Source organism: Balearica regulorum, chromosome 3 (assembly GCF_011004875.1).
Source record: "Balearica regulorum gibbericeps isolate bBalReg1 chromosome 3, bBalReg1.pri, whole genome shotgun sequence".
NCBI classification, from domain to species: domain Eukaryota; kingdom Metazoa; phylum Chordata; class Aves; order Gruiformes; family Gruidae; genus Balearica; species Balearica regulorum.
In genome coordinates, this window is record NC_046186.1 from 123925283 (window position 1) to 123948208 (window position 22926).

Genomic DNA, 22926 nt, shown 5'->3' on the forward strand with positions numbered 1-22926 from the left:
GTTAATATGAGTTTACTTTTTTTTTCCACTCAAAACAGAGTTCTAAAAATCTGGCTACAGGCTCTTTATGCCAAAAAATAAACAATTATTTCTCTATCAAAGATGTCTTGCTCCCCTCGAAAATTATTTTTCTTTCAGCTTGGAAGTAAGATTGGTTTGGAGATGATCAATTATGACTCTTTAATATTGCTCTGAGACTACTGTAATCTTGTAATTGTCTTCAGTAATGGTGTCCCTGTAGGTCCTGATCATTCAACTAGTAAAACAGATGTGCTCATTTTGACGTTAGGCATGAAATACATTCCTGGGACTTCAGTGAGATTAGAAAAATGTCAGCTGTGAGCAAGCAGGGAGTACTGCACCTTCCTAACCACTTACAGTTGAAAACGAGTGGTATTCCCTCCAGGCGTGAACCAGACTGGTGTGAGCGTTATGAACAGCAGAGATGAGAGCTGTGTGGGTTTACATTAGAGCATATAGTGGATTGGCGCTTGGTGGAACCCGGTACATGGGGCATGGGGAGTGATTGCAGAGCATTACAAATACGTGATAAGTGTAATGAATAATTAGATGGATCCATCAAGGACTGATTTAGACAGCTATAGAAATTGTTCCTAGATAATTCACAACAATGCTAGGTTTTTTTCCCATAATCTGGGGGGATTGTGAGCAAGCAATTTACATTATAAAGGACTGAGAAATGTAGTCACTTGAGTCAGCGTATTATTAGCAATTATTACGGTAATTAATAATGGTAATTTTTTGTACTAATGCATCCCACCCTTTTCATTAGCTGGGCATGAGATGAGGGTCTCTTGGCAGAAAAGAAGGGGGGGGGGGGCGGGAAGCGTTCTTTGGTTTAGTTTGCTCATAACCAGCCCTAGAGAGCATAGGGAATTATGGCCGAAAGGAAGCCTGTGACAGGCCAGTGATAGCTATGAGTCAATTGTAATTGGTATTGTTGTTACTGTCTGATATTTTTGGTACAAGTTGTATAATTTGTTGACATCATTAGCTAGGAGTAACTGTCTCTAACCTGTGTTTTTCTTGAAGGTGCTATTGCTTTATCAGAAGACAGACTTGTGTGCCCAGAAGCTGTATTTGCTAGTATAATAGGGCCTCACCTTCTCCCTGCAAGCATGTTCGTAACAGGGGAAAATTGATTAAAGAGATTTGTTCCTGGGAAAAATCCATTCTGCTTCTTTGGAAAGCAAGTACAAAGATGCATGTTTAATTTGCGTGACCTAACACCTGAGGCCAAAGCAAAGGACAGCCAAGTCGGATATCAGTCACTTTGACCTGGGAGGGTAGTGCCTGAAGTGACCTTGGGAATGGTAGTTTTAGGGAAAGTAGTGCTCAAACCCCTTTTAAAAACTTGACAAGGGGATGTTGAATATAGTTACTGCCAAGGTGGGCACAAAGAAGTGCTGCAAATGCCTTTATAAAACTTAGACATTGCATGGTCTTCAGCCTCATCTACTAGCATTTTCATGGCTTTTCTAGTGTCAGTAAAAAAATAATGTCATGTCCTGCAAGTGATTTCTTGTGAGCAGATACTTAAAACCAACTACAAACGCTATGCATCTTGCACAGCGCCTGCCTCGAGACCTCCTGCTTCACGAGCAACTGCTGCGTGCAAGTGTCTGTGCAGCCTCACCGCTTGTGTGCTCCGTGGTGTGCTTTCTTAATAGTTATTTTACCAGCTCAGCTACTACTCAGGAGCACATCTACTCTTTTAGATAATTCAAAAAACATTAATTAATATTTCATTGATCTTGACTTCTTACTTTTATATTCATCCTACTAAAAAAGAGCCACTTCTCAGTGAATCTGTGTGAACTGTGATGGCACATATACAGCATGGGTTTTCTGAAGAGCTATACTGTGCAGCAGGTAGGAGGATGCTGACTTCTGAATCGTTTATCAGAGCGTTAATCAACCGTGCAATAGTTTCCTATTGCAAGCTCAGCCTTTGTCATCCTGAAATATTGAAACTGGGGAGATTTAAATACTCTGCAAATATACACCTGGTCAAGGGGAAAAATGAAAAATGCCAACCTCTGATTAATGACGTTGAAGGCATTTTGACAGCGTACAGCTGAGTGTCTGATGCTCTCACCCTGAATTTCCTGTGTTTCCGTTGCGCTTCCTGGGAATGAGCTGGGAGCTGTTACCAATATGCTGCCTTCCAGGGATTGGCGGATCAGCACGTTCAATTTCTTGCTGCTGCAGCTAGCATCCCATTTAAATGGATGGCTTTTTAAAAGCAGTTAATGGGAGGAGGTTGTGTTTTTGGGGGGATTGGCTGGGTTGGAGCTTTCTTTCTCTCTCTCTCTCTCTCTCCTTTCTTTTTCACAATTTGATTGCTGTAATGGTGGTTAGGAGCACTCACTCCTGGGAAGTTTTGTAGCGCTCATACTTCAGCTTCTGGACCTGTTTTCCCTCCATGGGGCTTACCTCAGTCACACTTACAGCAACAATCCCATTCACTTTTTATTTTTGTTAATCAAGCCAGAATCTCTCAGTTCCCAGTTTCCTTCTGTTCCCCGCTTACCCTGGTAGTCCTTTTCAAACCAGTTTTAGTTTCTGACTTTTGTACAGCTCTGGTAGCCTTTGTTCAGCATTTCAAATGAGGTAATTAGGCAGTCTGAATGTTGAAAATTATTCTCATAGATTCAATTTTTCCTCTTTTGTCACTGCATGGCAGCTTAAAGTCAGTCTGAGATCACCTTGGTGGTTCTTCAGCTAGTTTTCCATTTGCCAAGCTTATATCAGAAAATGTTGCTACTTCCCGAGCCTAAGCTCGCATCTCGTACTGCTGAGTTTTACCCCATTCTGGTCTTGTTCGTCACTCAGAAGCTTGGGTTTGCGTAAAGAAAATTGGTGGTTGACAAATATTGCTAATAATAGCATGTTGAGAGCAGCTCAGAAAAGAGCACTCTTTCAGTAATGCAGGGTAACAAAAACAGATAAAGCAGATAAATCTGAGAGTAGGTGTTTTCTTTTTTAAAAAAAAACATTTTCTGTGATTATTTTACACTTATTTTCTACTACAGAGCATGTATGTGTGTGTGTGGTGTCAAAAAACCCAAGCTCCTGGACTAATAACACTTTGGCTTCCACCCTGCAAATCAACTAAACTTTAAACACAGTGAAGGTTCCAGCAGTTTCTTTAGGAGTGGAGTCAATTCCTTGGCATACAGTTATTTATTGCCTTGAACAGATTCTTTAGGATCAGCTATTTGCTCAAACATTCTGAGAGGTATAAAATGAATTACTTTAGGTAGGTGTACATAGGGTGTGTAACAAGAGGGGAGAATTGCTGGGGTGTTTTGGGTGGGTTATGGGTTTTTTTGGTTTTGGTTGGTTGTTGGTGAGGTTTTTTGTGTGAGTGTTTTGTTTTGTTTTAGGGGTTTTGTGTGGATTGGGTTTGTTTGCTCAAAATAAATCCAAAATATTTTCTCACACTTCGGCACTCTGTATTGAAATTTGGTATTAGACTTTAATCATCTACATAGTTAAATCCCATAGGCATTATTTCAAAACCTCAATGATAACCCTGAATTCTGCAATTTCACTTAATCAAGTAATACTTTTGAGATCTGTCTCACAAGCTTTGAGTTTTTTCATGCTCAGGGTTTGGCTTTGTTCCTTTTCTGCCAGCTTTACCTGCCAGCAAATTCCACTCCCTGTGGAATTTGTTCTGAGACAGAATTCATCCAAAACATAGCCTGCAGATTGAAATCCAAAATTTGGTAGTTACTGCTACAATTCAGACAAGGTCCCCAAAGCAAAATACTTGAAATCAGGTGCTGCTGAGAAGACATTCATCAGACACTTAAATATTACTGTGGCATATATCAGGAAAACTGCATGTCATAGTTTTTAATAAAGCCCACATTTTTTTTTTAAGTAAATAATCTCCAAACTTGATTTCTTGTCAGAAGTATATGGGAGTGAGCAGAGTACGTGCAGAAGAAAATCTTGGTATTTATAAGCTACTTAAGCAATACACAGATTGTGATATGTCTGCTGAGACTTCAATTTTTCTTGCATGTCAGCCAACTAAAATTAATATTGGAAGAAATAATTCTGCTGAGAAAAGTGGGTGAATTTAATAGGGGGAGTTGAACTCGTACTTACCGTAGTATCCAGCAGCTGAGGTTCTGTTTACATAAATTAGCTTTAGATAAAATAGCAGTAAACCATATACTCCTGTTTTGTCTTGTGCACAGCATAGATATTGCAGGAGATAAGTTCAAATTTAATTTCCAGATATGCTGTACAGCCAACAGTGCAAAAGGAATAATGAGAACTTTGCACTTGAACAAAATCCTTTTGGACTATCTGATTTAATAACACAGAAGAAAAAATAAAATTTCCTCCTAGGTTCTGGGTTAGTATACACAACTTTGACTACTTCTTTAGAATAGCTGAGACTCTGTCCCAAAGATTTTTTTTGGTGAACTTTATTTCTGCCACACAAATTTGTTCTTAACATTTTCTGGGGGAGGGTGGGGAAATACTATTACCCATATCCCCTAACACCGCCTCCTGGCCTCATCCCAAAAGTCTCCCACAGGCTACATATGATGTAATATCATTGTCTTTTCCTGTAATCTGTTGTTCTGTTTTTCACCTCTCCATTTGTCATCCCCTTTTTGCCCCAGGAGTTCACCAGTACCTGACTCCTGACATGAGCAATGACAGAATTAGAAAACATGGCCCTGAGGTTGCTGATACAAGCTCAGAGCTAAGGAGGAGCCATCTGTCCATGAGATGGAGTCTAGCATGCTTCCCCACAGCACAATTAAAAGTACAGCCCTGAATAAAATTGGTTGTGTATGATGCCTAAAGTCGCTTTAAGAAGGTCAATCCTTGTGGATGATGGTGCTGCAAAGACTTATTACTTGGCTGGTTGCAGATGACACATATCTGGATTGCAAAGCCCAGTATAATTTAAGACCTGCCATTGTCATAAGTGGTTATCAATTTTGGATGACTTTAGACCGGGTTCTCAGTAAGCACTCAGTGTGTTAATTGCAGTGGGACTTTCTGGGTGAGAAAGTCCTCTTTGTATCCGTGAGTACGCATCAAGTGTAAGCTGAAGCTTTTTAAAGAAGAAATACCAAAAATAGGAGCCAAGTCCCAACTGGGATTGGAAAAATAGTTATTTCAGAGCAATTTTTGTAAGCCAGCTTTTCTTTTGATCAGTTTTTTTATGGCCAAAGATGTTTCCTGACATGTGAAAAGTCTGTTTTCAAGAGGTCTGCATAAAGCATTTCACTGTAATGACGAATTCATATCTTTGTGCTAACAATAAGTCTTAAAGCGTAATTCAGCTTCATTAATACAGCAAATTTGTTGTGCATCCCGCTTCCATCATGCTCAAGCACATAAATGGTGCCCTTGATATTCTGTAATGACTGCTTGTTTCCTGGCAGAGGAAGGCATGTTGTATTAACGTGAAGAAACAAATCCTTTCTAATTATTTATTTATTTTTACTACAGTCAACATAGGTGGGATAATTAACATGCAGCAGGCTATGGTCTAGATGACCAATTAACTCCAAATAAATGTGTTCTGGTAATTACTCCCCATACAGCAATGCAAAAATTAGATTAACTTTTAGGAGTGGATTTTATGGATCTTTGAGCAATTTAAGATTCAATAAATTGACTGAACTTTACCTGAAGTGTTTTTATAAAACCTCCTGACCGTTTCCTCTCCCTTCTGTCCAAACATGGAATTGCACGAGTCAGTGCCGCCTGTACGCAATCTGAAATTCCCAAACAGTACCTTTTGCTATTGAATAGCATACAAACCAGGATGGATGTTCGGATGGACCCCTGTGCCTTGCTGAAGACAGTAGGTTGAGTTGGCTTTGTATTATTTTCACGTTGCATATATTTCCAGACAAATACTTCTGAAAATCATTCAAGGCCATTGAATTAATACATTAATACCAGAATCAAACAACCTTTAAATTAATAGCGAGTAATTGGATGCATTCAGACACTAATTAAATCTTTAAACAAAGCTGCACACACCTGCCTGCTGGTATCTGTCACCCAGAGACCGCTTTCCATATGCGTATGGCTGACTTGCTGACAGCACTGTCTCTGAGACCAAAATTTTGTATGAGACATCCTCGTTTTTCCAGACATCCCTCTGAATTTCTCATGGCCTTTTCTTCTTGAGAATCACCTTTGCCCATGCAAACTAATTAGCTAGACTATAAGATTTCTGCTCATACGTCATCAGTTTGTAAATGAGAAGGTTGATACATCTTGTGATCCAATCTGAGGAATAATATAATAATAGTAAAAGCAATTGTGATCGTGCATTCTCTAGAGCTCTTTACAATCATGATCTATAAAAGGGTCAGCACTGTGGCTCAGGAAATACATAACCATTTTCCAGCTGGCCAGATTAATACGAAGGAGGACCAAATAGCTAATTATACCCGAAAAGCTAATTATACCCTTGCAGAGAAGACCACATTCCCAAACTGCTGTCATGAGACCCTACAACTGCAGTAGAGAGAGAGAGATATCTGGAAACCCTATTTAATAGGGCCCCTAATTCATGTAGTTCAGCCATATGTTTACATTTCTAAGTAACCCCTCATTAGCTCTGTATTCACACAATTATTTCTATGGACAATAACTTTTGCATTTGTGAGAACTTAATTTGCGAGTTGCAGGAAGTGAAGCGCCTGACCTCTGCCTGTGAGCGGGTGTTGACCTCCACATTCCAGTCTCTCGCAGTAGGAACATCCGTTAATAGGCATTGGTTGAGTCGAACGCAGTTTTTCATAGCAAGTGATCCAACTGTCCAGAGGTACTTAATCTCAATTATATAAGTTCATCTGCATCCTATGAAGTACACTTAGAGAGGCTAATATAAGCTGCTGTTACAATGAGCCTTTTTAAAGGCATTAAAATTGAAAACTCGACATGTTTCTAAGTGCTGTCTAACAAATGATTTGCCTAAATATCAAATTTGATTTATATATTTTCAGTCAAGATAGACACATGTGTGGGAAATTCCGGAGGAATAGTTTTAGCCCAAATGATATTACATACGGTTGTCACAAATACTTGATTTCATAAAGGAGTTTGGCTGTAAATTAGTTGGACATTGAAGACTTGTCTGCTTCTCCCCTGTATGCTAGAAACCGCTTCATTTCTGAAAGAAAACAGCGGTTTTACAGAGCTGGCAAAGGTCACTCAGTATAGGAATATATCTGTGCTACACTAGACTTGATGCCAGGCCTTCAGAGCCTGCAAAATATCAGTGATATCTTTTTTTAAGAATGAATTTTCTAGAAAATAAAACCTGTTTAAAATACAGAATGCTATCCCTTGAAAATACCAAGGGACACGCTGGGTTGCCAGAATTTAACAAGCTGCTTTTGGAGCTACCGGCTCTCACCTTTATGTAGATTTGATGGGATTAAAAACTGGGCTGCAAAAACTCTTCAATCAAATAAGCATTTGAAAATTTTACAATCTTACGTTTCTAAGTTGCTGTGTCCGGTTCATCTGAGTCTGGCACCAGTCTCCACTTCTGACACCATTCTCCCATTCCTGCGTGCATCCAGGATGCTGACCTGAAGCCCAAAAACAAGTTCCCCATAAACCAGCTACTCTCCTGAAAGCCTGGGAATACTATGGTATTTAAAGGTGTTTTTTTTCTGAGACATGTCACAACTATTAAGAAAGAAAAGGAAATTAAACAACTGCAGAGTAGATTTTTTCTTTCAAAATTTGCAAAGGTTATTTCTTATCTATGAGGGTATGAGGCAAAGATTACTATAATGAATGTCATCTGCCTTTGATTTACTTGCTTGATTTTAGTCTTTTACTATTGAATTACACCAAGAAAAGTCTGTTCAGGACAGCAAGCAGGAAATGAAGCAGCAACAAGTGACAAAAGAGGCTTTGGGGGAAAATATATTAAGGGCCCTTCGGGAAACAGCGAGATGTTCTTACTTAAGAAATGTTTGCCTGCCAGGTTCCAGTGAGGTTAACAGCCTTGTTTTTGTTTGGTTTCTAGTTTGCTTTATTTCCCAACCCCCTACAAGGCTGGAGCCCAGAGCCATGCTATACATCCTACCTGTGCTAAGCTGGCAGCTCAAGTGCGGCCAGGTTTGACAGATCATAGAATCATCGAATGCTTTGGGTTGGAAGGGACCTCAAAAGCTCATCTAGTTCCAACCCCCCTGCCACAGGCAGGGACACCCCCCACTAGACCACGTTGCCCAAAGCCCCATCCAACCCGGCCTTGAACACTTTCAGGGATGGGGCCTCCACAACCTCTCTGGGCAACCTGTTCCAGTGCCTCACCACTCTAACAGTGAAGAATTTCTTTCTGACATCTAATCTAAATCGACCCTCCTTCAGCTTAAACCCGTTACCCCTAACAACATAGGTGATTACCCCTGAACAATGATAGGTGATGCTGTTTAGACAAACCTATGTTAGAAAACTTTGCGGCCCTGATCCTTCATTGGTTTGCAGAGTGTTTTTTAGGTGATGGCATAAGCTGTCATTTTGCAAAGTGCTATTTTGAATCACTTGAAGTGAATATAACAAGCGAAGATGCAAAATGTAAATATTCCTGGGTGGGCTTTAGGTTCAGTTTGCCGATGGCATGGAAATGAGTACATGAAAATTAATTGCATGAGAAATCTACAGATTTGGCAGAGGAGTTGTGACAGTTGCTGATGTTTTGGTTGCTTTCAGTTCATGCTGCAGCTGAAGTGCAACGTGAATGGGCACCTTTCAGAAATGTTGAATATTAAGATCCTCAGTGGATGGTTTTAAAGGGCTGCTCTCTCTATTCAGTCAGACCTTTATCTGCAGTGGTCTGAGTCTAGAACCTCCTCACAGCACAAAGGTGACAGCAGCATATGTGAAAGCAGGATTTAGCGCCATATTTTAAGGAAACACTGTCACATTCCTTATTTGAAGTCAGCCCCCTAATCTGCTGCTTTGCATCCAGGCAATCTCCATCAACCACAAGGGACTTCAGTGGCAGTCCTTGTAGTTGAGAGCCAGTTCTGCTCTTTGGGATGTACTTCTGGCAAGAATGTGACTTATCAGCACAGGCCACTGAAATCAGAGGAGCAAGAGTAATACCCACCAGCTAAGGATGTGTCCCACAGGGCTGAATTTATGCGTCGATGTTATACATGTTGCAATGATAATTCTGATGCTGCAGCACTTGATAGTTCTCTCTCAGAGGTAAATTAGGTTTCTCCTCACACTGTAAAAGTAAATCCAAAGGAGAAAGGATGACATCCAGGAGTGTTTCTTTGCTCAGTAACAAGTGTGTACGTGGGGGAATGCCAGTTATATTAGCAGTTTTGAAGTGTCTGAATCTGACACTTGATGGACAGCCTGTTTGAGCACTGCCTGGGTTTCCCCTTCTCCGGTCAAAGATGCACTGACTTTGTGGCATTCACTTAAATCAGAGTAACCGCTCTAAATAACACTCTGAGTGTTTGCATGCAAAGTAAATCCTCTGAAGGGGATCAGAGGAGCTGCAAAGGGCAAAGTAGCATATTTCAAAGAGAACTGGAACACTACAATTTTATTTAGTTGGAGCATCTGACTAGCAGATGGTAAGGAATAAATTGAAGAACGTGAAAACCATGTGGATATGTCAGGGGAGCTAGTTACCAGCAGGTGAAGTGTGGGACTTCTGTAGCATAAACCATAATCTAATCTCTAAAATAGTAACGGTCGTGACGCTACCATAAACATGATGGTAGTTATGATCTCTGCCAGCATGTGGCCACAGGAGCCATCAGGGCCTCGCACAGCTCCAGCAGCTCTCAGGTTTCCAGGATTGGAAGGGCAGCAGCAGGAAATAATTGAAATTTTTCCTATTGATACTCCTAATGTATATTCATTTTGACAGACTCAGGAAAATGGTAGAGAACACCTGAGAGAAAGGTGCAAACACATACTTGCTGCAGCTTTTTCAACCAGTCCATAAGGTAAAACTACTCCGAGTTGCAGAAATAGCAGGGATACTGCACCGATGTGAAGGCCCGGAGTGTCTTTCACCAAAGTGGTTCTGCTCTTTCAAAGAGGTTTTGAAAAGTAACCGGGAGTGTAGAGGGTCATTGAGTTTTCAGGTGGGAGAAGAACATGCTCTTTCTTTTCTTCAGTTCCACGTAGCTCCATGTTTTGGTGTCTTGCTGAATAGCTCAGCTGACCTATTTTGACTTAATTCAAATTTGATGGAACTGTGATACTTTAAATGGACTTAAATTGGAGAAATTTCTTATTTCGATTCTTGGAGACACTCTGTAGCATTTGGGCTTAGAACAGCAGTAGCTGTGACAACTTCTTGGCAAGTGTATATATATACTTTTTTTTTAAGCTGATAAATGCACTTTTCATGTCTTATTCATCATCTCTTGTTTATCCCAGAGAAGGTGGAACATAGGAAAATTTGCTAATTTTAGGTCTTATTTCTTTAATGGACCTCACAGGAATGAGAACAGAGAGAGTGGCTGTAATGTTTAGTTTGTGAGCAGGGCATACATTAGCCTCAGGAACGGTGCTTTTAATTACTAGCCACAAACTGTACTTCCAAGACCATTAAGAATTAGAGGAAAATTACACATGCACAAAGCTGACAGCTTGGTTTGCAGAGAGAGGAGGTTGCATAACTGGGCTGAGATGACAAAAAGCTGTTGTTAAAATCAAATTCACGTATCTGTGGGGAATTATATTTTCCAGTAAAAGGTGTAAAGTTGTATCCCTCAATTACAGTTGTATGTATGGCAGAGGACTCGTCTTCACCTAATGCAGCCTCCTCAGGAGTTTTACGCGACTCTGTTTTACAGACTGGGTGAATAACTTGCAATGAGTAATTTTTCTGTTTCTGATTTGCCTGCGAACAGCCTGCATAACTGTTCCCACCTGCGTCTTGGAGGTCAATACCGTATGCTGCTGAAATCCAGTTTAAGCCGTACCTTGAAGTGTTCAGGGGCTGCTGGAGCTGCAAGAGCCATTCTGCCTTTGGGACGTCTTGAGAGTTAACCATGGGATCTGGGTGACTTTTAATTTCTACTAGCACAAGTTAACATTAATTGGACTGTAATTGGTGACTTGACCATCTGTGTAATATCACTGTGGTAGGAGCGTTAGGCTCGAACATGACACATTCAGCTCACAAGAGGAGTGATGCAACTCTTCATACCATTAACCAAACATCACTTTAATTCCTGGGGGGGATTTTGTGTCTTCCCCCCAACCCTAACAATCATTCCAATTTTCAAAAGCCTTTGCAGCGCGAGGGATACACTTGTGGTAACTTAAGCGTGGAGTTGGCATATGCAATCACAAAGTGTTCACAGTTGCACAACATTCAAAGCTTTCTCCCTTCATCATCTTCCGCTCTTTGCATGCTACCTGGTGAGACTCGCTGAGTGTCCCCAGCTCACCAGCACCTATGCTGACAGCTGGCAAGTATATTTGGCAGACATCAGTGTGCACGGAAGGGGCTGTGAGTGTGTATGGACGATTTCAGGGTCTTTCTGGCTTTCCACAGAGAAAAAAAAACCAGATGCAAGTTTTTAGACATAAGAAAACTTCTGGAAAAATAAATGTCCAGTGTGCTGTTATAAAGAACTGCTCCCAAGAATGTGTAAGGCGAGCCCTGGAAGGGAGGGGGCTAAAATGACAACAGCTGGAAAATTGTAGTAGGAAAAGAAGTAAGAGGGATTAAAGCAAATTCCAGGAAAAAAACTTTACTCTTGTGCTTTAAAGCATGCCTATTATAAGGTATATCCTTAGTTGCACTGGTTTTCATGAGACATAATCACATACTTGAAGCTTTTATAGAGAGTTTGTTCTTTGAAGTACTTTTCCATATCAAGTTTTTTTTTAAAAAAACACCAACCAACCAAACCACTCATATTGCTAGCTATTTTTTTTTTTTCCTTCCAGCATTGCAGCATATTACTGCCCCATCCATCCTTAGGCTTTTTACTTACATCTGTGACATTTTGCAAGGATTTCACTGAAGTCAATTAAATTAATCTGGATTTACACCCACACTGAGAGATTGCAGAACAAGAACTGTTACGTTTTATTTTTAAGTGTTGTCTCTTTTCCAAACAGAGGCCTTGCCTATAAAAGTGTGGGGGGTATTTTTCCAGAGGAGGGTGTAGGACCAGGTGATTGCTGAGGTCCTGTCCAGCCTGAACTTTTCAGTGGATCCGTTTCTTCCTCAGTGGACGGACTTGCTGTTGGGGCATTGCTGCTTGCAAAAGTCAGAGTGCATTTCCCAAAGGGAGCGAGCGGGAGGGGAAGCATGTCCTGGCACAGCCAGCATCCCTAGTCCAACAGCCTTTCTCATCTTTTAGTCTTTTCTAGCTGAGCAATGGCAGCTTGTCTGTCTGGCATTGACTCAATGATTAGCGCAAAATAAATTTATTTTCAGTGTCCTCCAATGGACAATGGTCCGTCTCAAAGAAATTTTTTTACTTACTACTGCAAACACTGAGGAGACGGCGCCTGGCTGGGTTATGAGCAAAAAGCTTTCATTTGCCTCTCATGTAGAGGCCTTGTATTTTTCTTAGTCATCTTTTGGGGAAATCATCAGAGTGACACCCAAAGCAGCTTTTGTCATTACCACCCAAAAGGGTATTAGATGTGAGCCTGCCAATATAGATATGGGGTTTGTGATTAAATGTAGAGTAGCAGTATGGGTTCAAGACTAGTATTGTTGGCTGGGAGAGGACAGGAGCCAACTTTGTATTTCAGGGAGCTCAGGAGGTAGGATAAGAGCAGAGGACCTTTGAGGTGATGTTAGGGAGTGCATGTCTGACATGGTGTAGGAAAGGTGATACACAGGAGAGCTAAAAATACTTTTGTACAGATAAATGTGGAACAGACATCTTGTTAATTATGCATCTTTTAAGCTTGGTTTGCAAATTGGGGCTTAATAGTATATAATCATGATTTATTTAAAGCCAAATTAGCATTTGACTTTGAATTTTCAGTTGGATAAGTCATCTGTGTTTCTGGTGTGTTGTTATCATGGAGCTTATATTTGGCATTTCATAGTTTTAGGTCACTAATGTGAGAGTGTTGGACAGGTTTTTTTTTTTCCCTCTTTTGTAAGATTTAACTTAAATCATGGTGTTAAGTAACGTTACTTTCATGCTGGTGAGAATGTTTTACTAGTTATGAAAAGTATATGTGGGACTTTTTTCTTCGGGTACAGCCAGTCTGTTTTTGCTGAGTTGCTGGATTTGTGCGCCCAGGTTCTGTATTATTGATCACAGGTATTTCCCCATGTTACTCAAGTTAATGTGTGATTGTGGCACAGGTAATTGACCTCAGCGCTCTGGTACAAGTCAAACTAGAGGGTGTGTGGAAATCTAACATTTTGAATTGTGTCTTTTTTTTAAAAAAAAAAAAGTAAAAAAAGTAAAAAAAGATGTTTTTGCAAAGTTGAAAAAAGTCTTAACTCTGCTTCCACTGTGGTCTACATTCATGTATTTCTCCATTTGCTTTCACGCAAAGACTTTGGCTATTATATCTATCAAAACTTTTTGTAATCAGGCAGTCTCAAATGACAAGGGTCTTTCAGACTGTCTGGAGAAACTTAGTATACTGACATTTTTAGCTTTTACATGTTTCCTGTGCCATTTATTTTTAGAAGATAAATGATTATGGAAGATGCATAGAATACCAAAAATAGGAAAATACTTTTTTTTTTTTTTTTTTTTAAATAAAGTATTTAGAAACTGCATTTAATCCTGTGGGTAACTCCTTATCAATGTTGAGGTGGATTTGTCTGTGGTGCTCTTGTATACTCTATACGCATCTATGGAAGTCAGACTGTACTCTAGTCCTGAAAGGATCCCTTGTGATTAGCATTTCCCTGGAAACAGCGGCTATAAGGCTGTAGGGTTACCTAGGCTATATCTAGCATTAGTTATAGTTCTGTTTACATCTTTAAAAACCCAGAGTTTGAATTACCGGTATAGCTGCTGTCAGAATTTTGGTTTACTTATCGTTGAACACCTATGGTTAATTCCTGTGAAATCCTACACTCTGCAGCAGTGAGCTCATGGTACACAGGGCTCTCCGGATGGACATGCTTGTCAAAATCATACTCAGTAAGCATAGATAGTAACCTGAGAAACATCCCATTCTCACTTTTTCTCTTTTTATTGTTGTCTTGTGACAAGTCAAAGAAATGGTACTGAGTCTCCTTATTTTTACCCAAAACACTATAAAGACTGAAAATAACTCAAAAGCCTAGCTGACTCTTCAGTGAGTGCTGCCAGACCATGCAAATCCAAAATACTTCCTTTTAAGCAGAACTTGGTAATAAGTAAGCATAGGGGAAAACTGACTTTTCAGATCTATCCTTCGCTACTGTAAATTGTTTGCAAGTGGCTAAGCACTGCTACAATGGTTTTTTTGTTCAGAATTACTCACCAAAGACAGACCAAGAATCATCTAGAAATGGGTATGTTCCTAAGGTAGTTCAGTCAAGAATTTCAACAGTCCAGCTGGTTTCCCTGAATACAGAGGTTACTTGGTAAGTTTTCTACACAAATCACCTGTCTGGTGTCAGTACATGGTTACAACCATGCAAAATGCAATGTTTCTAAATCTGTTGCCATATTCACTTAACGGCCTTGCATGCCTGACAATAAAGTTCCTCTGTCAGAATGCTTATAAGAAATGAATGCAAAAAGGAGACAAGAGCTGCAGTGTGGCTGTTTAATAATTGGAATGAACTGGTGGAGCAGGAAAAGCACATTTCTGGGTGTTTTTTTGCTTTATTGTTTGCATGCTGCTACTGCTCCAATTCCACAAAGCTCCTGGGATTCTGTATAGTTTATAGTATATGACTCATTGGTCTTTTGACACTAAGCTATTTGACACATAAAGATTTTGATTTATACTTCCCTGGAGAAATGTATGTACAGATAAAGATTACAGAGGGTGGTAAGTGGCCCTCAAATTATATTATGTTTAAAAAGTGAGAGAAAGTCTCTTCTCTCTTAAAATGTTGAATAGGATAGCAATAACATCAGTTACAGAAGTCTTCAGAGCATGCCACTCTGCAGTTTGTTTACACACATCCAGAATGAAGGTAGTGAAGGTACTTTTTACAAGCTATTTACTTTCCACATAAACAAAATGGTAGTGAAACAACCTATATTTGAAACTGCTTTATTTATAATATCTTACTGTAAAATGTGGTTCCTGCTTCTCCTTGGTTTGGCTTAGCAAGCAGGTAGGAATATTAAGCAGGGAGATGTGACCAAATTGCAGTGTTCTTCCTTTTTTCCTTCCCTATTCCAGATATTATCATGGTGGCCATGGCTTTCAGATCCTGTGGCCACTTGCTGTGGTTTGGCACCTGCTGGCAGCTAAGCACCACTACCTTCTAAGAAGGGTTTGGTATCCATTATCGGTTAGTCTCCACAGCACCATTTTATGGGAAGTGCCCCAAATACGTTTGCAAATAAATACCTGGGGCGTGGAAGCAAACTCTCCCCAAGCTTTGCTTTAACCTTCTGTAGATTCAAAAATGGGAAAAGCAGGGGAGAAAATGCTGAGGATAACAATTCAGAGACTGTGCGCAGGTAACTTCTCCTGAGAGCTGCTGCGAGGCAGGAAACGATGTTATCTCTCCACTGCCCTCAGAAAGCCGGCGGCATTTCTGTTCTTCGTTTCATTAGAAAAGCACAAAAGGAGCCACGGAGCTGGGCTGCGCATGGGTTGTACAATGGCCATCCTTTTCCTTTGAAGAAATGCATTCAACTGTGCATGATTAATTTTTTCCTCCAGTGCGTCACTTATAGCCACTGAGAGCATTTTCCCCAGAAACACAATACCTACTTTCTTAAATGCAAAAATCAGTGAGTATTTAAACTTCATGGAGCCTGAGTAGCCTGCAGAACTTCAATAGCCCAAAAGCAGTCGTTTGGTATGAAGTCTTTGCTTTCACTCTTTCTAATACTATGCGCTTTGTATTATTGTACATCAATAGTTTATCTCAAAGAAATGGCAAAGAAAGACGATGCTGTTCCATCTGTAGAAGAGCTCTGCTGATAGACAGCTAATGGCTTTTTCCACTTATCTTCAGGTATTTCAGAATTTCAAAATTGCTATGGAATCATTTGGGCCAGAGTTTCTTGAAATTCTGTCAAAATGAGATAATTTTAATGAGTACGGAGGGATGGCTGCAGTGCAGCCTATATGAGTCAGTCATGCTAACAACCTCAAATGATTTTGGTAAATTGAAGTGATAGCTTCTCTCATTTTTGTGTTGACATTTTCTATCTGACAACAAAGAAGATCCTGTATTTTTAATTCTAAAGCCATCATTCTGTCGTCATCAATTTTTATGGGGAAACAGGGTAGAGGAGAAAGGGAAAAGCTTACTGTTGATTCCCGTGGTTGCAAGGTAAGGTTCCATCCATATGTGATACTGAATATAAGGTCTGACCCTGTAGCCCTCAGAGTCAATAACAACGTTTTTGCCAGTCTCGGGGATGCATGATTCAATCTATAATGCTCAATCTAAAATCACACCATCTGGTCCTGCAAGCAAACCCTTCAGAGCAGAGTCACTGCTGTTGCAGTGAGAGCTGTCAGACCACTGTACACAGCTTGGCATCGGAAACACCTGATCCTGTTCCGGGTGCTGAGCAGTGGATGATCCCAGCCATAGGACTTTCTGGAAATTTAGTACCTTGTATGTGCCTCTGACTTTAAATCACACCATGATCTGAATTTTTACATCACACTGATCTGTCTTTCTGTGAGCAGGAAAGGAGCATTGTTTAACATCTAGCTCTTGCAGGGTGGCACTGGGGGAATTATCAGGAACTTCAGTGTGATCATCATCTCTGTTTAAACATTCATTGCATAATTTCTCAGGTGAGAAGTAGCTTACGGGTCAGCAGAAATATTTTAAGAGAATGTACGCAAACGGATTACTGGATTGTAGGAACTGGGAGAAAAGCATGAGGGTATTTCCATGTGCATTCCTGAAAATTTTGCTACCCACGTAGTAGCAGCAATGTCTTCCCTGTTCTGGTCAGCCTGGCTGACACATCATTTTCCATGGTTGCTGAGCTTTTCTTGAACATGGACATCTCAGCCACTCTGCCCTGGTGTCATTTGGTGTGGTGCCTTGTTCAACTGGTATTCTCTTTCAGAAGAAGCCCCTGTTCAATGTCTCTCTCCCCTTGAATTCTTGGATAGGAAGCAGCACTGCCTCAAACTCCTGCAGAGATTGAATACCTGATGTTCCGGTTACAGATTGCAGTGCACTTTTGCCTCTCTGTTTTAATTCCCACTGAGGAATGCTTGTCCGGTGGTAGAAGATCTAAAAAGGATGCCTGATTTTATAGGACGGTGGCTGAGGGACCTAATTTTCTCAGAGTCTTCAAAAAAAGATAAACTGGTCTGTTGCATTCCTGCACGTTTTGTGATCCTTGATTTTGCAAAGTTGTCAGTAAAATAGCCATGTTTTGGAACGTGTCATAGGTATGAATTCTCTGGTATTTCGTAATAGTCAGAGCATGGCCCAGAGCATTTGGACCTTCAGACTTCTATTTCAAATCCTAGTGTTTCACGCACTCCAGGTTTTGGTCAGGCAAATCTTCCTGATGGGAGTAATGCCATGGGATGTGTATCTTACATTAGCAGAGGTTTAAAGTCAAGTGTTTCCTCAGTAAAGTGGAAAACCGTTTATTACACCCTCTTCTGATGCTCAGAGATTCAGAGAAAGCAAGCTAGCAGGGCACTGGGGCCAGAAGATTTATAATCTGTACTTTGTTCTGTTCATTGGCTACATTTTGGGCAGGTCAAGTCACCTCTCCATGCCTCAGTTTCCCCTTTCAGCATCTCTCTGTTGTCTCTGTAAAAAGGAAGCTCTGGGAAATGTGAGTGCCTTTAGCCTGTCACTGTGGGATGTGAAATGCAGAGGTGGTGGTCTAAGAGAAATAATAACCTAGGTGTGATGTGGGACCTTGCATTTCATTAAATTTTCCATCCTCTGAGGAAAACCCTTTTTAGAGGTTGGGAAAGGGAGGCAGTAAATTGTGCCTAATGATGTTTGACTCTAGTGTACTTCAGTATGGGCCTCTTGTGTTTGTCTGGAAAAGTTGAAAAGGAGCCCACGGTTATTTTAAAATTAATTATCATTCTTCTGAAGTCATGTTGAAAAAAGAACAGCTAGGCAAAAACAGGCAATAAAATTGCTCACAGATGAGGCAAAATATACCATATGTCAGCTACACCTTAAAGCCAACGGGGTGCCGCCTTTGTTTTTCACAATGTGGTATTTTTGCTGAGGTATTACAGGACACCTTGTGCTTCCCACGGCAGAGCCTTGGCAATTGGCGGGTGTCTGACACAACAGTAGCAATACTGTACTGCCTTTTTTGGTTTAGCATTAATTTCTTATTTTTACAATTAAATGCTCAGACCCTTGCAGAGCTTGCAATTGCAGGGTAAATATTTGAATTTTTATTTTTCATAATTGATCACCTGACTTTTACATCTGCTGAGTACAGGAAATGCAGGAGCTGATGGAAAAAAAATATGGCTGTTCTCAGCAGGGCATTGGCTCAGCTCTTCTCAAATATTTTCTCCTGACGTGTTTGGTGCTGAACATACAGGTGCTTACTCCCTAGTGGCAATCAAGCCCATTGCTGCTAAGTGCTTCGGTACGTTCCACGTCGCTTACGCCATCTAGCAAATAGGCAGCAAAACTTGCCCCTGAGCAATTCTGGCAGGGAACAGATGTGGCTCCAGCAGGCAGAGGGCAGGTGGAAGTTTCCCTTGGACATCCCTGGAAAAGGGGAGACTCAAAATCAGGCCTTGGTACATACTGTTGTAAGCGTGATTGCGTGTGTGTGATGGCCCTGGGTGGGAGGTAACACTGTCTTTGACTATAATAAACTTGACCGAGCACAAATTACGTGAACTAGTAGGGAGAAAAAGTTAAAAAAAGTCATTTTTGCCTTTGAGAGCGGAAAAGAATTCTGCCCTAAATCCCTAGGAATAGGGTAATTTGTAATTTTAAAAGTTCTATTTCTCTTCACTATTTATGTGACACCGTCCCAACCATTACACAGGCTGTTAAATTAAATGCGACATCTCAGGAGTTGCATTGTTCAAGAAGTTGTGTCATAAAAAGGTACAAGGAAAACATTGCAACGCAGCCTGTAATGCAGTAATGTAGCTGCTCCAGTAATGACGGGGATATTTTTCTTTTTTTTCTATTTTATCATCTTTCTCCACGTGGATAATAAACATCGAGAAAGCAACCTGTTGCCTCTTCATGCAAATATATGACTTCTAGAACCACAGCAAAACCACTTTAGCATTACTATGGAGTACTAATAAAATACTTGTTAGTGGGTTTTGCTATTTCTGTACATTATGTTGTAGTTGTAGTGGGGATTTCCCTGATGATCTGTGTTACAAAGAACGGATGAGGAGCTAAAATTGTATTTTATAGTCTGGATCAGCAAATCTTTTCAAGTTCATTGATTAAAGCTTGGCAAAAAGTTATTCTTGGATGGCAAGCTAGGCAGTTCCGACCTCTCCCTGACTTTGCGGAGAAAGCTGAAAGAAACCCAAAGCTTTGCGTTGACACAGCACTTGATTTTATAACAAATGGCAAATGAGGATGGTGTTTGGCCTCTCAGGTAAGGCTGGGATGGCGGGCAGGGAGGACACGGGGTGAAATGCATCTGTTGCAAGTACCCAGTGGCTATTTCTGGAGCAAAGACGGATGTGCCTCATCGTTGACTGCGGGAACAACAGGCTCCTGGCACCTCACTGAGGGAGGCAATGTCTCAGGCAGTGCTGAAGGGAGGTGCTTTGGCAATCACAGCATGTACCATCCAGGTGTCTCCTTCCCTTACCCTTCTCCCTTGTCCTCCCACTCTTCTCCAGGGCAATTTCTCATGACTTGGCACGCATCTCAACAATGATGAGCCAGCCGGCTTTCACACCCACTGCAATTTCCAAGGGGGCTAGCAGATATTTGATGCCCTTTTCTTCCTTGCCCTTGCTACAGCTCTGGATGGAGGGAGCAGCTACCATACTTTTCCTGAACAGTCATTAAGACTGACCTTCCCATAACCAAATATCAGGAGGAGAAATGGGGAGGGAAGTCTGTGCAGGCACCTAAGTACATCTCCCTTTTACTCTCCCTCTTTTTTGAAGGTCTTGGGGAAAGAAATGTTGGGGAATTTGGAAAAAAAAAAAAAAAAGCAATTAAATAAATTGGGCTCCAGTAGACTTTATAAATAGTGTTGTTGCTGTGGTAAAAGAAATTGGAGAGCTTTTAGAAAGGCAGGCTCTGTCTGAGATTCACAGGTGTTAAAGCTGGTGCTAGCTGCCACAAAATTTAGATGCTTTGTACCAAATTCAGCAAAGGTTGGGAATAATGTTTGAGTAGGAGCTAGGAGAGAAAGCATTTAAACTAAACATAAATCTTTGACACTGATCCTGTCTATAACCTTGAAGGGGCAGACAAGGAGAGGGACAAAAAAGAGAGTGAAAGCATTTTATGAAGACTGGAAATTCCTTTGTGGAGTGAAGCTGCCCTGTTGTTCATTTCTTGGAGTAGGGGTTCTAGACAATGCCTATTGCAGACCCCCTCTTCATGACTGTCTCAGTCCAACTAGGATTTGTAGTTGCTCTTCAAGTATTTGTCTTCTGGCTTCAACTGAGAGAAAATAGTCTATGTGATTTAGGAGATCAAGGCAATTCAATTCATATAGCAGAAAAAGAAAAAAATCATGAAACATCACCTGTGATTAAATCAATCTGGTGACATTATGTTCTGCTCACAGACGTCCTGCAATCAGAAAAAACACTAACATCTTCAGTAGGTTCTTTGCTGTACAAGCAACTTGGTTTTTTCTTTTTTTTTTTTTTTGCCATAAGGTAAATCAATGTGCTAAAAGTGAAACTACACATCAAAGCCTTGAAGTCGGCATCGTTAAAGAAAAACCACAAAAACCCTAAAACATGTCACACACACCCCCAAACCCTCAAAACCCACCAAAAAGCCCCAGAAGTAATGGTAAATGTTCTCTTATCGGTGTCCTTGGAGAACTCCCACCTCTAAGTGATACTAGATAGTGGTACAGACAGATTTTTATCAGGAGCATCCTCTAAGAATTATTATTTGTCCTCGTTTATTAGGGAGTTCCCTTCCCTACACGTTGGTCCAGGAGCATGATGCACAGCTCCCTGGGATCAAACAGGGAAGTTTTCATTGTAATAGTTCCAGGCCCATTATTTTTTGAGGAAAAAAAAAGGAGGAAAAAAAAGGAAAAAAAAAAGGTGGAGACATTTAATAAGATCGGTTACCCTTGAAGGTATTTTAAGATCTTCTTTCTGTAGCTGGCAAGTAGCCAGGAATCTAAAAATGAATGTAGTGATCCCAGTGCTGTTGAAAGCTACATAAAAATGACTGAATGTCTAACACTAAAAGTAACTATATTGTATGTAATTAACAGAAAATTCTTAACAATTGATATAATGTTCATAGGAAGATGATTTGGCTGTCCATTTGCTTATTTGACTTTAGCCAAATTTTACATGGCTGAAGCAGGATCACATCTGATGAAATAACACAACTTTAAGTCACTGATTTCCACCTAACAAGTTTCCTTAGCATCACTAGCGTATGGAACAAATGCACAGCCTTTGTATAACATGGTATTTGTGATTAATAAGCACAGGAAAATTCACTATGTGGATGCTTTTGAGTTGAAAAGAAATGCAAAGCTTCCATCCCAAATTGCCATTTTTATATATTGTTAAATACAGTACTCCAAATCATGAGACAGTTTTTTCCAATATGTAGAACTATTGCTAACTTCCAGTCTTTACCTGTTGGAGAAGGTGTCTTCTCAGGTATTTGCTATGCAGTATTAAACTTGGTAAATATTTTTATGTTTGGTATCACTAATTTTGGAGGTTTAGATCCATTTAAATAATTTCTCATCATTTCCATCATGTAAATTGTGGAACTTGGTTGTGACAGAGATCATCCTAAGGATGGTGTTTGTATTTTATACTGGCTTGATCATGGATTTGGATTACTTAACTACCTCAACATTGAGCTTCTGGGCAAAATGCTCGTTTCACTATGCCTGCTGTTTTTGGGGGTTTTTTTGAGATGCTTTTATTGTAGTGGAATAGCTGGGAAGTCTCTATTTACTCAGCCCCTCTTCTTTGCATTAACAGTCCTGCCACCTACAAACCAGCTTACAGGAGATTGATTTCCGAGATGAGCTATCCTGCACTGATAAACATCTCTGCTAAAACCCTGATATTCGTTGTGTGATCCTGGAGAAGAGACAGGATGATCCATCAGAAGCCGTCCTTCCCTGACCACTGAAGGGCTGTTTCCCAGAAGATGGAGCTCTTTCCCCGAGACTGGTGATAGAGACCTTGTAAGTTCAGTATCATATAAAATTTGGGAATTCTTATGGATGTAAGAGAATTATTCTTCTTAGGTGAGAGAAAGAAGAGAAAAAGAACATGTTAACTATAGATATTTTATTATAAAAGTATTATTTTCTCAGTAAATGACACTTCTTAACTATAATAACAGTACGTGAAAGTAAATTCACTTATTAAAGACTCCAGATGACTTTTTTTTTTTTCTTCTCCTTTGAAGCAACATATGACTCCTTGGCAGACTTGGGTATATAATTTTCTTGGGTTTATCACTTGATTAGAAAGATGGTGATTTGTCTTATTGACAGCGGTCACTCCCTTTTTGCTGGAAGCAAATCCATTAACTCCTGTCTGGGGGGAAAGGGGGGTATTTTTTTCTGGTGTGCTTTGGTTTCCACTTGTGATTGGTAAGACTGAGAGGGCTTT

General features: G+C 40.4%; 1 long non-coding RNA gene across 1 annotated transcript in view; it reads left to right on the forward strand.

The window, feature by feature from the left end:
- Positions 1–22474, forward strand: part of LOC142601190 (uncharacterized) — a 195457-nt gene extending 172983 nt beyond the window's left edge. Inside the window, exon 4 of the long non-coding RNA XR_012834822.1 lies at positions 22285–22474. This is a non-coding gene — a long non-coding RNA (uncharacterized LOC142601190). The remainder of the gene's footprint in view (positions 1–22284) is intronic.
- Positions 22475–22926: the final 452 nt, after the last annotated feature.